The following is a 15,105-nucleotide window of genomic DNA, read 5'->3' on the forward strand; positions in this document are numbered from 1 at the left end:
GAGTGTTGTAAGTTGTAGTTTGGCAAGTCTTTTTGATTTGCAGATATTTGTATACATTTCTTTGATCGATAGGTTTCATAGGTTACATAGGTTCAATAGGTTAAAAATCAGTCACCTATGAAACTGTATAGCCACGATCTCACTGCACCATTACTGAGAAGAAAGAAAACTTTGGCATGAGGAGACGCCCAATTGCCAGCTACCTGGAAAAAAGAAAGCAGAACTTGTTCATTAACCATGACAATGATGATGGAGGTCAGAAGGGATGGAGGAAAACCGAGAACAAGATGCAACTTCAAGTGACAATCCCTGACCAGTTCTGGCCACTTTTTTAAACTTATCTTGTAGTATCTTATCTTATTTTATCTTAGTTACACATATTAGCATGCTAACATCTTCTAATTAGGAATAGCCCAAACACAAAGTACTGCTAAGACAGTGTCATGAGTTTAGCAGGTATTTTGTAATAAACTAAAGCATGTAGTAAATGTCTTTACTCAGTTTTAAAGTGAAAACTTTGGCCTACTGATGGTCGTAGAGAAAATGTCAGACAGTCAACGAGGTAAGGTCAAAAATCAATCTAGCAGCAAAACAACTTGGAGAAGGAGAGATGTTATGTTGTGTTATACTGTGAGAGGGCTGGAGGAGCCGAAAACTCAGTTTTATATTCACAACTCAGTCAACCTTGAGCTCTCCACAAAGCTTAAGGCCTTGAAAGAAGCTGAAGAACCCAAGATGAGCTGTGCAAGCAGCAGCAGTCCGTCCCTACTGCGCCAACCTATGAACTTCTGGAGGGGACTCAAGTCCCAGACACAACGAAAAAAAAAACCCTCAATCTTGAAAGTAGTCCGTCACTTTCTGGGATTGAGAAAACCGAATGGAAGATGTAGGCCAGCTTCAAATCAGAACAACTTGAGCTGCCATCATATTTCAACACCAATGACCTCCCGACTGCGAACAGTCATTCCATGACAAGCCAAAATGCATGTATTGTTCATCCGGGTCGGACAGACATGTCTATTGTGAGCCAGATTTGGGCCACAACAATTTTGCTATCTTGGATTTGTCTTGCCGACACCTGCAAGCAGTGTGTGCGCTATCTGTGTGAAGTTAATATGTCCTCCCCATTCCTGTGTGGTTTACTCCGGGTGCTCCGGTTTCTCTGACAATTTGAAAAACTTACGTGTTAAATGAATTTTAAAAAACTGGAATAAGATCAATTAAAATCCTGTAAATAAAGCTTTATTTTGTAGTATAGAGTAGTTCTACAGTAATGTGTGTAAAATATGGTACATTGTCTTGAGGTGGGGATACATTTTTCTGTGTGTGTGTGTGTGTGTGTGTGTGTGTGTTGCTCATGTCTCTCTCTGTGTCCTTTAGTTACCTTGGAGCAGTAAATCAACCTGTTTATGTCTGCTGTTACAAGGGCAGTTTATGAGTTGAAAGCAGATGCAGGTAGAGATGGAACAACAGATATATGACTCTGTGTGTATAGCTGTCAAGCAGCCATGACAGCCACACATGTATTTGTACAATAAAAAAAAAAAACAATAAAAAAAGCCTTCACACACAAAGACACTACTGCACAAACAAATTCTGTAAGTATACATTATGTCCGCTTTCGCTGATGTTTTAAAAGGTATTCTTTGGTGGGATTTTTGACGAAATGCATAACGTTATGAAGCATTTGTATTTGAGCCCATATTAAGAATGAAGACTTTAAAATTGCTGACATTAACATGCTAACATTGCTATTGCAATTATTCCCCGGCGTACACTACATGCTTTAAAATGTCAGCAAATATAAACTGCATCTTCACCTGTGGCCACACAATAAAAAATAATCAGCAGTGAGTTACAATGTAAAATCATTTTTACTCAGCTAAACAAGCACTAAATAGTACATAAGAGTGCTTAAGAGCCCTTAAAAAGAGCCAAATCCAGGGTTTTAACATCAAGCCATTTAATGTAATGCATGGTTAAATCGAAGCCAAGTGTACAACTGAACCTGCCTGCTGATGCGGCAGAGAGGAGATTAAGTGTGGAGAACTTTAATGGATGCACAGTCACATACACACACGAGCCCATGCTGTGTTTTCTTGTGTATACATTATTGTCCCTTATATTTTGCACTAAGCCATTTCTGACGAGCCAAATTGCTCTTTAAAAATAGCTGACGTAGAAATATGGATTTGATAACCCCTCACCGCTGGAGGTAAGTGATATAAATACAAGAAGGTATACACAGAGTATATTTTTAAAGATGCATGATTCATTGCAGACAGTGTCACGCTTTGTGAAGTTGTGGGTGGGACACCGATTCTTTATATTGAAACTGATGATTCACACAAACACCGGACTCCTACAGAGGATTACGTGTATAAAAGAGTTTTAATTAAATTTGGTGGCCATATATCTCAAAAGCGCAAATGTGCCCAAATAATTTATTATATTGCAGGCTTGTGAGATTAAATATAATGATGAAAAGTGAATTGGTTCACATATTAAACAAGTCACCACCCTAGACAAAGTCCTTAATGTTAGAGCATAAATCTGGATGTTTAAGTGAAATTTTGTTTCTTAAGTAGTTTGTCAGATGGTTCCTGTGCCCGTATATAGTCATGATGCTTTCAGCGCTAAGAATTGCTACTTTTGACAAAATTCTAAGAAAATTATTTGAATTATAAGGATTTCGAAGAATTCCCCTCAAAATTAAGACTAGATCCGAGTGAAGAAAAAGTTCTTCTCAAAGCATCTAGGCCCTTAAAAGAGCTCTTAAACTGAAAATCTGTCAGGATGAGGGAGGACTTTTGGAGTTTCTTCAGCAGAGGAAGGAGAAAAGGTCTCCAAACACTGAATGACACTGTGTTTTTTAAACGCTACAGATTGGATCGTGCAGTGATAATGCTGTTGGTCGATCTCATTAGAGATGCGCTCTCATCTCCTAGACATTCACAAATATTGCTATAATGAAAGTGATCCCAGCGCTAGGATATCTGGCATTTGGAATTGGGTCCGTCACAACCCTCCATCAGCTGAGTAATCACACAAACAATTACAGCTCTTTCACAGCCTCATCAGCTTCGAAGCATAAGGCAACTGATCAGGTAGATGTGTTTAATGCACTTGGAGAACTTGGAACTGGCTGATTGCTAAAGTGGTTATTTTTCCTCCGTTTTTCACCTCGGACAGATCCTGGCGGAGGCCCGGTTGATGCAACGACACACCGCTGAACACATTCTGACTCCAGCTCCGTATTTAATCTTGTCATCTCACTTCCTCACTTAATCTTGTCACACCGCTCCCAGAGAGGAAGCAAATAAACATGTTTTCCAAAATGTTAGCATTTCCCCCTAAAGTAGGAGTGTATGAAAGAAAAACCGCCGGACGATTTAGCACAAGACCTGGCACGGCACGAACTGAGAGAAGATTAGTCAAAGTGAGTCATATAAAGTTCATGAGCCAAAGCTTGAGTAACTACTGATGAATCAATTAATTTAACTAATCAATCAGGTGGAAAACAAAAAGCTCTTATTAATTCAATATCTTAATTTGCACATGTGATAAATAATATCAGTATTTATTGCGTAATCAGAGTATTGTTTGGTTTGATTCATCAGCAAAATAGCTGATTCACTTCGCACACCAGCCTGTCTGTAGTTATTTCTCTTCCTCAGTGTGTGTGTGTGTGTAGGGCACTGCACTCCATTACTGTTGCCCTGCTGTGAGCCCCATGTGCCTGATGTGTCGTACCTTGGCTTTGGTTGACAAGCACGCTGCCTCTCCCTGCCACACTGTCTAATGGTCAATTAGACAACACACACACACAAACACAGACACACACATAAAAGAATACCGACAGCAGAAAAATAAAAAACTCAACAAATATACACACACAGTACATGTGTCTGACAAGGAAATTGAGGCTCAGGTTGACAATGTGACATGTGCAAAGCTGCACACACACACACACACACACACACACAAACATTTACACACACAAAGACATTCAGAGGGATGTCACAAAGTGGTGCCCAGCGTGGGACGCAGTTAAGAAAAACAGGTAGACAGAAACTCAGTGGGGGACTGAAGATAAAGTTTCAGTTCTTTCTTCTAACAAGACAGCCAGCGGCCCAGTGGGCGTATACAAACATGCATTTACCAGGATCTCCTACCAGACACTGTGTATATGTCTGTGTGTCTGTGTTGATCTTACCTCTCTCACAACTAGAGACTAAAAGTGAAACCATGGAAAAATTCCATAACTACTGCATTACTCGAAATAACTTTAAATAACGTATCCCCATATTGAATGTGAAGAGAGAGGTGGGTGAAAAACACAGAGAGATGGACCGTGATCCAGATCCTGCAGTTGTTACATTTCGGCAGAAAAAACCATCACAGAATAAGAAAGATTTTTTTGCTTCAGGCAACTCACAAAACTCTCTCTCACTTCCACCTCGCAGCAATGACGATAGGATTTTTACAGAGTGGGTGAAGGGAAGATTGGCTGGCTTGTTGGCATAAATGATCCAAAGCATCCCACCTTATACTGCAGCTGAAGGACAGAGAGGTATCAACAATACACGGCTTCAACATCCATATCTCACATTGAATAGCTACAGCAGTGTGTTTACGCAAAAATCCAGAGCTGAATTACGATTTATTTCTCATGTGATTTTCAATAATATCCTATAGGCAATATCAGCGACAGCATGTGCTGTATGTGTAACAGAACTGTTAAAAACCACTCATCTCTAATCATTTCCATTCAATAACATTGTTCTTTCTTGTTGACTTCCTTGCCAGTATTGGCATGGTGGCATGCTGGCTGAGAAAATGTGTCAGATAAACAGATTAGGAGGCGTAGGTGGAATGCCTCAGGGTCATGTTTGAACATCATATCCATTTGGTTCAAAGCAGAACGGGGGGAAAGGAAGCATAATGCACAATATGCAGTTTTTACCACATCTGTCAACTTTTCAATAAAACAGACGTTGAATTTCCTTTCAAATCTTTATAGTTGGGACTCTGAGCCGAAGGGCTATCTGATAACACAGTGTTGGTGTCGTCCGAGAACATCATAATTAATGTTGTTCCAGGACTGTCTTATCAACTGACCAAAGCATGCTGTTGTGATGTCACAGCTTGGTGACTCATGTTGTTGCTGTTCCTGGGACATCACGTTTGTTATTACTCCAGGATCATCATTTTAGCTTATGATACAGTGTTGATAACCAGATTTGGAGCAACCTGTTGTGGCAGAGACACTCAGAAGATTGGGGTTTATATCCTGTTTTGAACAAAATTATACTTGGTATTTTTACACAAGGTTTACTTTTTAATTTTCTGTGTTTTATTTTTGTTCTCTCTTGCTGTTTGGATAGGTTTATAAAACTTAAAGACTGAGATTTAAGTAACAAAAATACAAAGTTAGGTTTAGGCAACACAAATACATAGTTTGGGTAAAAGTGCTATACACGTGTTTGAAAGGATAATTTTCCTAATAATGTGCACCTTTCCTGTTGTTTTTCTCTCTCTCTTGCTGTTTGGTTTAGTTTAGGGAACTCAAAGACTGAGATTTAGGCAACAAAAACACTTTGTTAGGGTTAGGTAACAAAAGCACATAGTTAGTTTTAAGCAACAAATGCTTGGTTGGGTTTAGGAAAACATAGTTTGTGTTAAAATAGACCACAAAGTTTCACAAATATGCTTGGTTTAGGCAACACAAATAACTGGATAGGATTAGCTAACAAAAATAGATAGTTGGGTCAACGCAACAACAATACTTGTTTAGCTTTACGTAACTAAAATACGTTGTTGGATTTAGGAAAACAGTTTGGGTTAAGATAGGCCGTTTCACAAGGCTAACAAGTTTCAGTGATGATCCTGAATCAAGATTTGTTATGATGGCAACATGGCAATATCAGATCATGTGTGAGTGAAAGGAGCTTTCCTATGTCAACAAATCTCAGTGTAAACAAGATCTGAAGTCCGTATGTCACAATAGATTGATACTGGTACAGATTTTCATATTTAATATGCAGGGCACTGGCCTTTTTGTAAACAAGGCTGCGGCAGACGCACAGCAAAGTCAAACAACTCCGCTCACTGATGAGAAAACGTCGCAGCTGTCACCGCACAGCACACACAAGCACACACAGTCACACACTCCTTCATAGGTCTGCGCTCCACCTGCAGCACCTCCAGCTTAGATTTGTTAGCGCTCACTGTAGAGTGCACAGCATAGCAAGCACACGTCCCGTGGGTCAGACAGCAAGGTTAAACAGGCAGAGAGGAGGAGGCGCAGAGGAGGGAGGTCACTGCAGCTTATCTTCTTCTCTGTCGTTCTGTCTGCTGCCCCTCAGGCTTAACACAAGCGCCCACACGCGTCCACATTGACGCGTACATGCACGCACGCCAGGCCGCGAGCCCATGAGAACTGTATGTAAATTTTGCACGAGACTTATCTCACAGCACTTGCCCCCCAAACTAGAGGGAAAGGCTGTTCTTCAGCTCGATGATCTGCGTTCTACGTGTGTCTGTCTTTCTGCTTTCTTTGTAATGGTCTTTCGACAGGAGATTTGTCAAATGTGAAGATTGTCAATGTAAAATGTCTGTAACAACAGCATGTCTTCTGTTCTAGCAGCTCTTTGGAATGTTTCATCACTGTCAAAAAGGGAGGCTTCGATGAAAACCAAACCTTCATCCAGGAAGTCCGCAGTTCAAATGTCAACTGGGAGCATTTCAGAGGCAGAGCGTCTGTGGCAGCAGTTCTTCAGCGTCTGACAGTTCCAACTTTTTAAAACGGTTTTGGTGTTTTGTTTTTTTTTAATTATTGAATGCGCATTTATGATTGATGTGCGAACAGATACTTTGTGGCTGTGCTTTACTCTTTTCAATTACTCCATGCAGTATGCACATCTTTATTGTGAGAAAAGAGCTTACCAGTGAAATGCCCCTGTGACTCAATGATGAATATTGGTACACTGTATCTTTATCATTGTCTGCAGTCATGACAAGACGCAGTGGGCATTGTGGGTTGCACAAACTTTAAAAAGGAACCTCTGCAGCTGCACTGCACAACTGAGCACAACTGGAGGTAGTCTCAAGTGAGAAGCTGGCGGTGATTCAGTATTTTGTCACTGTGCTGCTGACTCCTTAGAATCATATAATCTTCGGAATCAACACCCCGGAGAACCTTACATTGTAATCACACATCTCCACCCTGGTTAACACAATTAAACGCCAAGAAACAGGACACTAAAGAGGGCTTCATTCCCATTCCAAGAACTTGGCATGGGAATCCAAGGAGTCCAAGTACTTCTGCCTGGCATTCTGACTGGAAACATCACAAATGGCATGAGATGTGCACAGACCGGAACATGAAGTCTCTGCAGCAGATGATTAAAGCCCTGCTCCATTGTATTTTTATTTTTTTTTTGTAATATTTCATGTTTTTTCTGAGTCATCTGGGCGCACAGGAAGAGCAATAGTGGGATCTGTGGAGAAACAGTTTGAACTTCTGTGCGAGTTACTACCACTCATCTCCTCTTTGGCAGGCTAAAAGAAGCGGCTGGCGACTCAATGTGCATCAAAAGAGACATGCAGCTGTCTTCCCCCTCACCTGGCCGCTAACTTCTCGCCACTGCCAATTTCCAGTCGGTCGAGTTAAGAACTGCACGGTGCCAGAGAAATTGGGCACCTCAAATTGGAAAGACAGAAAGAAGTGATAGGTGTAGTGTTCGGCTGAGGGAGGATGGAGTGAATGAGCGATACTATCGGGAAGTGAAGGAGGAAATTTCACTTTTGATTCGTTGTTTCCGATCAACTGTCACATGCTCACATCATGGCATCCTGTGATGAGTGGGTGTTGGATTAACACAACTGGTCCGTATTAAGAGAAGGATCGAGACTGAGTTTTTCAGGCCGTCTCTGTGGATTTACTTGGTTTGCCTCAGATATTTTCTTCAAAATGTGGAAGCATTTCTTCTTAATCATGTGACCACTGCTCCTGTATTTCCTTCTGTGTCTCCTCTCTTTTTCCTCTTGTTGTCTCCGTGACGAGTCTTTCCTATAAGCTTTGTCTGCCCACCCCCAACCTTTACCTGCAGCATCAGCAGGATGTGCGACAACAGGTCAGGTGTTAATGTGAATTCCCAGACTTATATAATCTCCTCCTTACATAATTTCACAGAGGCACACACACTGACAGACAGACAGACACGCAGCGACGGCTGTCCCACTCTGCTGCTTCGCCGCCTCTGTTTGCTGTGTGCAGCAGCAGGTACGTGGAGTTTGAACTGAATGCAAAAGATGATGCTGCAGACAAGCAGGCAGTCTGGAGCATTTACTGACACTGAAAGCACTGCATGGTTTGCTTTAACCGACCACCCATTTCCAGGCACTTTTGTCTTAACATGTGTTCGCACGTATGAGCTTCTGCGATGTCGTTTTCACAGAAATTCCAATACAGCATTCTTCTTGGGATTTGTGTAAAACCGTGTCGTGAAAAAAAAAAAAAAAAAGCCATAAAATATCCACTTACATATACGCCGGTGACCTTTGGTACAGCAAACGGGTATTAGTGGGTCGCTAAATCTCAGTGGGGCTTGTTTAAAAGCCAAAAAGGATTAGACTGCAGGGGGAAAAATGAATAGGTGATGACTTTTTGGTATTTCAAAGCAAAGGTGTTAAATAACATCTGATTTTATTTAGCAGATAAAAAGAAAAAAGAGAGAGACAGACAGAGAGACAGACGGACAGAAAGAGAGACAGACAGATAGATAACTCTATTAATCCCTGGAGGGATATTAGGTTATTGGTTAGGTTATAAAAACGGAGGGGGGGGGTTAAACTTTTAATCACAGGGCTGTTTGGCCTGGACTCCAATCGCTGATGCTTCACTCAACCAATTAGATTGTTTCAGTGTTTCTGCCTCCAGAGTATCTCCGTGTACGAGCCTGTTTATGTAACTACAGACATGAACCGTATCAGTGAGTGATGAACAAAATCCTGGAAACAACTTCCCCCCCCTCTGCATCAGCCCATTCAAGTCTTGTCTGTGGGCCTCACAGTAATCCTCCGACACAAAATCCATCAGAGTGTAAAAAAAACAAAACAAAAGAGTGTTTCGCGTTTAACTCCGCGCCTGTATAGAGTTTCTCCTCACGCCGATGGAAAGGTGCTTTCCCGAAGCAGAGATGTAAGAACACATCTGATGACATAAACATACCCACAAAAGATTTAACCTCCACAAATAGACAGTGACATTTTTCACCACATTATGCAAGTACATGCTAAGCACTGGAGTTTGCAAGACACCTGGGACTGCGTGTTCGATGCATTTGCATACATTTATTGACATTGCAGCATAAGCCCTCACGTTCCAGTGACACACACATTGAAAAGCATGACTCACATTCCCAGCAGTCTATGATTCAATAATCATGTATGTATTTTCAGTATTTCTTACGTTTGTTATGATGATTATGTATTATTTAAACTAACCAGTCGACAAGAGTGCCTAAAATGGGATTTGCTTATTTTTAAAGTTAAAGTTTAGCAAAAAATTCTTAGCTTTGCTTGCCTTATCGTACTCATACATTCATTTCTGAGCAGGCCAACCTCTGCCAACAGTCCGGGGAGCCAGCAGGTCTTTGAATAACCAATAATTCAAGATAAAACCAAGGACGTGATTTCTCCAAAGTTATGAATATCTCATAAGGACAGTGTTTGTACAACTTTGCAAAATATTAGTTTGACACCAGAGTGTATAACGCTCTGTCATTATCATTTGTTAATTGAGTTTATGTGAGGTTTTCAAAGATGATTTGCCATTCACAGTCAGCGGTGAGAGATTTGTGTATATGCCTCCTACAAAACCAAAACACAGAGCCAGGCCTGAGATGTGAATGAATCCCAATTAAATGTGTATATCCCTTACTCGATTGGTAGCTGTGAACATTCGATATTCCCCACACTGCAAAATGAGCAAGTGTACCAAACATCAGTCCCAACAGTCATTACAGAGTCAGTCATACCAGGAAGTCTATCTGAGATTGGAACAGGGTTCACAGAAGTACATACAGTGTGATCACCAACACAGCTCTCTTTGAGTTTCTCTATGTAGTGCAGAAAGTATAGACCAAATAGGTTTGCTTCCTTCAACCTTGATTGAAACAAAGTTTTATGTTAAGCAATAGGCTGAAAGGCGGTTAATTAATTTCTCCCTGGGGTGCGTTGTGTTTATCCTTAGGAATTTAATCGTTGAATAAAATCCCCATATCCAAGTCAGACTCAAGGGACCTGCAATTGGGCAGAAATCATCTTGCAAAAATGAACATTTTGGAAAGAATGAAATTAATGAAGCTTGGTGTAACTTCCACCTTTGGAAGACTATCACATTATTCGCACTGGGGGCTGCATCCTGTCAGTGTTCTCTGTGCGGATCTTGATAGTATGAGTGCCACCCCCTCTGTGTGTGTGTGGGGCATCGTCCCCTTCGTGATCCGAAAAGAGCACCATCCCTCCACCAGTCAATCGTTTCTGTTCTTCTCTCGTTGATTTCTAGTAGTGCGAGGTTGTTGTTTCTACATTCTGTTGCTATTCGGGTGCTTTTCCCCGCTTCTTACATGTTCTGATGGTGATGTCGTTCTTGGATGAGGGAAGGGCGGCTGGATCAAGGGGCATCCAGCGACTCCCGGCTTTCACCACATGACGTCGTAAGTCTTTGAAGCTCCTTCTGTTCGCTTGTCTGCATTTCTATGGCATTTTTTCCAACTTTCATCACAATGAACTGGCGATTGGTGTTTGCTCTTTCAGTTTAACCAACCAGATCTTCTGAAGCCAATCATATTGCTGCCGAGCTATAAATCTGTCAATTGCTGATTAAACGCGAATTTGTCGCTAACCTCCTCCATCCTGTTCACCTCCAGCGCCCCAGGTCTTAGCTCACCGGAAGCCTGTTCCACAAATCCATCCAGATCTCAGCCATTCCCTTCATCCATTTACCTCCACCAGTGTCTAAACTCCATCAGGGGGTTTTTCTAGTTGTAGCTTGTTAAAGCAACATTGTTGAAGTTTTGATGAAATGATTCAGGAGGAGATGGAATTCCCCGTTCCTTTCTTCAAATTAGAAGAACAAGGGCAAATATGCAGGGGCGCCCGACATCACAACACACCCTCCTCAGAATGATCAAGAAGAAAGTGCTTCTAGACAGCTGGCGAGTAGACACGAGCGCGGTTATTCTGGTTCTCGAGAGTTCTGTTCCGCCATGCCGCTCACACAAGCCGGCATTTATTTACAATGCATGCATCACGTCCAATTTACCCATGCACACACAGTCGTAAATACGAGCGCACGCATTAATGCGTGGCACAAAAATATAGGGTAGGTTGTGTTGCTGCAGAGGAAAAAAAAAAAAAAAAGATGAAACGTGTTTTTTAATGAGCCCCTGCCACAAAATGCTCTGCAGCTTCCTCCCGACGATTGATGTTTATTAACCAACAGTGACAACGTCTAAACTTTCACAATCATGCCTCATTATGAAGCAGCTACTTGTCATGTTTAATCACACAGGCTCCAGTCAGATTAGTCTCAAAAGGCTTTTGAAGGGAAAGCACATTGTCTTGAGGACTTACTGTATCAACGTCAGCGAACTTTGTTACAGCTTTTCATTCTTTCAGTCTTGCCGCGTGCCTACAGAGCGTGAGGGTCAGATCTGACTGCTATGAATTATCCTCTGCAGTTACGTAAGCTTTGCCTCCAGCCGAACTGTGCACAATTACTCCTGAGTGGAACGAGTGCAGTTTCTCAAATCTAATTCGAAGTGATCAGATAATGTGATATTGATATCGTTTACATCGGGTACAATATATGTCAGACATGCACACATGACCTTCAGAGTGACACTGGTTCTCGCAATACTTTTAATAATTTTTGACACCAAAGGATTTTCTCCTAGTTGCTGATTTGTCATTAGTTGTCGGTGACGGCTACTACTGGAATGCGTCAGTCATCACGTCTGACTGCATACTTGATGTGATGTTAATCTTCATGATTACCAGCCTCTAGAAATGCCCGTTCTCTTGCTCACGCGCACAGACACAGACACACTCACACACACAGTCGGCCCTTAGCTTCATCATGCAAATTCAAGTTCGTTCACACAGAGATGACAACAGGGCATATGTGACCTGCTCACCACATCTGCTCCAGCTATGACAAGTGACACACACATTCAGTAATATGTCATCACTGACACTCTGACTTGGAAGGACCAAGATATGACCAGTTTTATTAAAGTATTATACATCCTTACATGTAGTTATCAAGATGAAAAAAAGGGGAACAGGCGGTGGGGACGTAAGATTAAACGTCTAGTCTGGTTTTGTAGGGGGATGCCGGCAATATAAAACTGGCATTACGCGTCACGTTGACGTTCCACTTTAGCTTTCTCTGCTTTGTGAAAAGCTAAACTACAGTGCAGTCCTGCATTCATAGTGAGCGCGTCGATGTGGCAGTGGTGTTGCTCCTGTAAAATAAAACAAAACTGATCAGCCCGGTCAGACCTGAACCGATGGTTCGTCTGGTCGACCTTGCGCTTCATCGTGAAGGGCATGCTGTTGCTTGGTTTATTGATTATCTGAGGCTTACTGGTGATGATCCGGCTGGCTGGCGAGTGGCGCTGTCCATTCCAGGCAGAGTCGAGGATTTAGGGAGCGCTCGGTATGGACGTGTGCACGCCCGAAAGAGCAAAGGGTGACGCATTCAGTGCTGGATGAGGACAAAATAAACCAGAGGCGCGCCAACACTTTATTTCGGATTACGTCAGGTCAGGTGTCACTGGTCGGGCGCCGGAAAGACACTTGGCGAGAGATTGGAAATTAAATAACCATTAACGTACACAAAACAATTTGTAATCTTGCATGTCTTTCAACACATTCGCACTTTCAGCTCCTTGTTGTTGATGTGACACTAGGTACGTTCCAGTATGTTCTACATCTTTATATTTCTGGGAACAACACCGTTATGACCTTCCCCCCTTGTATAATTTGTGCTCCTAACATTTTGAGACCCACATTTATTTTTACCCTAACTTGCAAAACAATACTTGAATTATCTCCAGCACACACTCTACTATAATCAGCTAGAGAGGAGCTGTTTATAGCCGTTCATTTTTCAGCCGCAATGTTTACGGTGTCACCAGAATGCTTCAGGCTTCAACAGTAATATTCATTATTTTCTCTGAGCCGGGGCGAACCGTTTGAGATTTCAGACCTCAGAACCTTTGCCTTGTTTTCAAATCACCAGAGCATCGAACTGCCTCCAAAACACCACTTTAATAATTGATCAATAAGACATTTTTAGACGCTAACTGCTCTGCTCAGTAAAACCAAACCCAAGGCAATAATTTCAACAGCACAGCTTGTTTTAAATAGAACAATACAAGTCCTAATGTATGAATCCAATATTTCAATTATTGTAGATACTTTGTGAAGAATGAAAATCAATGCTGAGGCCAGACATCGGATAGAGAAAGTTACTTAATTCATTTAGTTTAAAGGTTCACCGTCACATGAGGGGCAATTTAGCTTGCGGGCAGGGTTTTCAAAGGAATACAGTGAATATCCACAAAAGACATCACATGGGCGCAAATCCAATCATGAGCGCAAACAGGGTGTCGTAGTTGAAAAGCCAGCTGCGGTTCTGCATCCACCCAGAGATCCATTAGCTTGTGAGACAGTCTGCAGAGGATGTGAGACTCTTTTGTTCTTTTTTGTCTCCGTGTCAGATATACCTCCACTGTGCTGCTCACCTTTCCTCAGGGTGAACTGTCTGTCTGTCTGTCTGCCTGGAGCCAGACATAAACAATACAGTGCAGTCACACACACACAAAAAAAGAAGAAAAACAAGGATTTAAGATGCACCGTCTGGGAAACAAAACAAAACAAAAAAAAAGCATGACACAATGTGCAGAGTATCAAACATGAAAACATGCAAAACACACGTAAAACCGGGCATGTATCAATGCAGACCCCTGTGGACGCAAATGGAGAAACGCCGGGCTACAGTGGTTTTTCTCATCTTTCTCACTTCGTAAATTTCTCTCTGTGAAGAAGTTTTAGGAGCCGTCCCAATAAAAGACTATGATTCACGAGAGGGGTCAAGTAAATCCAGCGGAGGGGAGCGAGGTGGCCCGTAAAACATCAATACACATTCTCCCTCTGTTTTCACGCTTCATACCTTTCCCAAACTGAGTCCCACCACCTTCTCTCCGTCTCCCAGTATCGTGTCTTCCATCCCTTCTCTTGTTGTTGGCCCTCCTCCTTTGTTCGTTTCTTTACTTTTGCTTTTGATCGCACACCTCAGTACCCCATTTCAAACATCTTAAAAGAAATTCTTGGTTAGACTTTAGACAAGGGCTCCACATAATAACTATGTTCAACAATGATTAAACCCTTTGACTAGTTTCTTTGTTTAGCAGGACCATTGCTTTTTCTAAAATGTCAGAAAGAAACGAAAAATAACAGTCTCCCAGAGCCCAGCGTGACATTTTCAAATGTCTCTGAGCGCAACCCAGAGATATTCAACGATAAAAATTTTGAACAGCAGAGAAAACTCGCCCGTCTTTCCCTCTTTCCTTCCTTCCTCCTGCCTCTGTGCAGCGGAGCAGGGCGTCCGTTTAGCCCCCTGACCCAGCAAGTGGAACCATTTCAAATGTATTGTTTTAACCTCGCATCTTTATGCTACCACTCTTCCTTATTTTCGTCAATCTCCTCTTTCCATCTTCCCCCCACCACTACCCCTCTTTCTCCCCTCCATCCATCTTCACAAGGCTGTTTAAAAAATGTTGTGCAACGTCTTTATTTTAACCCTCTGGTCCGTATCGTTCTATTATCTTCTCATTCTCCTGCTCCCCTCTCTCCCCCAGCAACTCGTCTCCTGTACCTTTTTTTTTCCTCCGCCAGCGACAATCAGTTGGACCTTGTGAGAAGATGAGTGAAGCCCTTTTCAAATTTTACCATTATCCCTTCCAGGTGTGTCTGAGTTTGTCAAGTTGACGTTTTTTTTCCCCTCGGTGCCTCTTCGGCTTTCTTTAT

This window comes from Sparus aurata, chromosome 12, assembly GCF_900880675.1.
Source record: "Sparus aurata chromosome 12, fSpaAur1.1, whole genome shotgun sequence".
Lineage (NCBI taxonomy): Eukaryota > Metazoa > Chordata > Actinopteri > Spariformes > Sparidae > Sparus > Sparus aurata.